General features: G+C 31.3%; 1 non-coding gene across 1 annotated transcript; it reads right to left on the reverse strand.

Annotated features, from left to right (window-relative positions):
• Window positions 1–2673: 2673 nt before the first annotated feature.
• On the reverse strand, window positions 2674–2780 carry LOC139846002 (small nucleolar RNA R71). The gene has a single exon (XR_011758750.1). It is a non-coding gene; the product is annotated as a small nucleolar RNA R71 (small nucleolar RNA).
• Between the last annotated feature and the right edge of the window lie 877 nt (window positions 2781–3657).

The raw sequence follows: 3657 nt of genomic DNA on the forward strand, positions 1-3657 counted from the left end.
ATTTCATATTTAATTTCCTTTATTTTATATTTAATTGCACTTCTAATTATCGCACTTTTATTTATTGTTATTGTATTTAATTGCACTTTTAATTATCGTACTTTTTAATTATCGCAAGTTTATTTTATCGCACTTTTATTTATCGCAATTTCATTATCGTTATTTACTTTACATTAAGTCTTGTATTTATTTTTTATTTTAGTTTTAACTGCGACTAAAGTTTTAAAATCGACAAACCGGTCATTAAACGGTAAAAACCCCCTTTATAATAATAATATTACTTATATATATATTTGTATTTTTATAAATTTAAACTAATATAGCGTTAAGCTTTGTTTAAAGATTTTCCCTGTGGAACGAACCAGACTTACTAAAAACTACACTACTGTACGATTAGGTACACTGCCTATAAGTGTTGTAGCAAGGTTTAAGTATATCCATTCTATAAATAAATAAATATCTTGTGTAAAATTGTATCATATTTAATAGTATTTCCTAGTAAAATATAAGCTATTTCATATACACCTCGCATAACATCAAGTATTTTTGGCGCCGCTGCCGGGGACAATCTAGCTTAAAAGCTGGAAGCGCAACGCTAATATATATAAAAAAAAGATTTTTCTTTTTAGTTTACTTTTATAAAAAAATACGTTTTTTTAAAAATACGTTTTAAATATTCAAAAATATAAAAAGAAAAACAAAAATATAAATATTTTTAAGAGTTTGGTAAATATTTAAGTTTTATAAAGTTTCTTTATTTCTATTTTTTAGTTTGTAAAAATATAAGTTTTATTTAATTTATAAATATATTTTACAGCAAAAACAGAAAATAAAAAAAAATATATTGAAACTCGAATCCGGTACTGTAGCAGCCCACTCTTTGGCCCGAAACCCTAGCCCATGCGATCGCATGGCCGGGTAGCTTAGGACTCATGCGATCGCATGAGCCCGTATGACACGCCACAGTTGACTGCAGCCTGCATTAATTACGGATTATAATTATTATTATTATATTTAAACCCTAATTAGGGTTATATATTATATAATTTAATTTAGTGTTATTTATTTAATTTGTATTTTTAGTTTAATTAGTTTATTTAAATTGTAAAATTAATAGTTTTATTAAATAAATAATATAAAAATAATATTTTTATAAAAATTGTAATTTTTACAACTTTTAGTATATTTTTATATTTTGTCCCTTTTTAATTGTTTTAGCGTAATATTTGTATTTTTCGCTCTTATTTATTTATTAATTCATAGTTTTTGCCGTAGTTATTTTTTTTATAGATTTTTAGGCTTTGCCGTAAAATCACTTAAGTGCTTTTTCTTTAGACTAAGATTAAAGTGCTTTAGAATTTTGCGACGTCTTTTTAAGTTTTAGTATCTTTTTAAGTTATTTTCATTTGGGATATAGTTTTACTTGCAAGCTTTAATATTTTTAGACACCTTTTACCTATGTATCAATTATCATTCCAATTAGTAATCTCAATTTGCGATTATAATTTTAAGTTAGTAGTAGTAATAAGGTTGGGTTAGTCGAGTGTTTTAAAGTTTTATAAGTCACTCTTTTTCTTTCTTATTTTTCGACGCCTTTTATTTTTCAACTCTTTTCTTCTTCTTCCTTATTTCTTGACGCGCTCTTTTTCTTTCTTATTTCTCGCCATTCTAGGTTTAGGACATAGATTTTTATTCTACTTCTTATCTAAATTTCTTAAAATTACGAAAATTTATTTTAAGTGGTTAAATTGATAGACATCAAAATTTTCTGGTTCGTAGTAATAGTTGGATTTGTACGTGGACCAGGTTATTGGAGCCAAACAGTACTCAATTATATTGAGACCAAACGAATCCTGCCCCTCTGCTGCATCTTTTGGCTATTCGAAACGTGGGCAAAATCAGAAAAGTCTATTAATTGGATAACTTATATAATTTTTCTTTCCTTTTAAAAACTAATAGGATATTCAGTGAATGCACCGAGCAAGACGTTCACCACCTTTTGTACGTTCACCACCTGTAACTAGATCAAGACATCTAGCAAATATTACCGCCGTTGATTTTTCTATAGAATCGTCATCCAGTCGACCAAGTACTCCATTTCAAATTTCCGATAATCCATTTTTTGAAACCGACCTCACAATTGAGAATCCGGAGAATATTCAGGGACAATTCGTAGATCCTGAACCATTAATTTTTCCTCCGGAACCACCAATCATTCAAACAGAGATTGTTGAGGAACGAACCATTAAATCAGAATCCTCTAGTGATTCAGATTCAACAAATTCAATTATGGAAGTAACAGAACCTTTAAGTACGGAAGACCGAATGAGAGCTAAACGCACTGGCCAAGGTCACGCAATTACTCATCCAGACATTAATGCGCCAGATTATGAAATCAAAGGACAAATTCTACAAATGGTGACTAATCAATGCCAATTTAGTGGTGCGCCGAAGGAAGATCCAAATGAACATCTTCGTACCTTTAATAGGATCTGCACACTATTTAAAATAAGAGAAGTTGAGGATGAGCAGATATATCTCATGTTATTTCCCTGGACTTTAAAGAGAGAAGCCAAAGATTGGTTGGAATCGTTACCTGAAGGGGCGATTGATACCTGAGATGTTTTAGTTGAAAAATTTCTTAGACAATTCTTTCCGGCATCTAAAGCCGTAAGACTTCAAGGAGAAATTTTTACGTTCACACAGAAGCCAAATGAAACTCTATATGAGGCGTGGACAAGATTTGGAAAATTATTGAGAGGATGTCCGCAACATGGTTTAGACACCTGTCAAATAGTACAAATATTCTACCAAGGATGCGACATCACTACAAGGAAAGACATCGATATAGCAGCTGGTGGTTCTATTATGAAGAAAATCGAAACTGATGCTTACAAAATTATTGATAACACTGCTTCCCACTCACATGAGTGGCACGAAGAAAAAGATATCGTTAGATCATCTAAAGCAGCTAGAGCCGATTCTAGCCTTGACTTAGATTCCATTTCTGCAAAGATAGATGCTGTCGAGAGACGAATGGAAAAGATGACTAAGGATATACACTCAATACGAATTAGTTGTGAGCAGTGTGGAGGACCACATTTGACCAAAGATTGTCTCGGTATTGAACTAACAATGGAACAAAGAGAGAATGTTTCATATCTAAACCAAAGGCCTAGAAATAATTATCAGAATAATTTTCAACCGCCAAGACCAATTTACAATCAAAACCAGAATTAAAACCGAAATGTTCCATACAACAACCAACAAGGTCCTAGCAATCAACAAGTATCCAACAATACTTACAACCAGCAAAGACCTAATTTTCAAAACAAACCACCAAAAACCGATGATAAAAAGCCGAATTTAGAAGATATGATGACAAAGCTAGTTGAAACTCAAACGCAGTTTTTCACATCTCAGAAACAAACGAATGAACAAAATGCTCAAGCATTTAGAAATCAACAAGCTTCTATTCAAAACTTGGAACAAGAAGTAAGTAACCTAGCAAGGTTAATAGGTGAAAGAAAACCGGGAAGTTTACCTAGTGATACAAATGCTAACCCCTGGAATGAAACAGCTAAAGCCATTACCACAAGAAGTGGTACAACACTTAAACCACCTGAAATACCTGTAACTTCTGATGAAACTATTCCT

This window comes from Rutidosis leptorrhynchoides, chromosome 4 (assembly GCF_046630445.1).
Source record: "Rutidosis leptorrhynchoides isolate AG116_Rl617_1_P2 chromosome 4, CSIRO_AGI_Rlap_v1, whole genome shotgun sequence".
Classification (NCBI taxonomy): domain Eukaryota; kingdom Viridiplantae; phylum Streptophyta; class Magnoliopsida; order Asterales; family Asteraceae; genus Rutidosis; species Rutidosis leptorrhynchoides.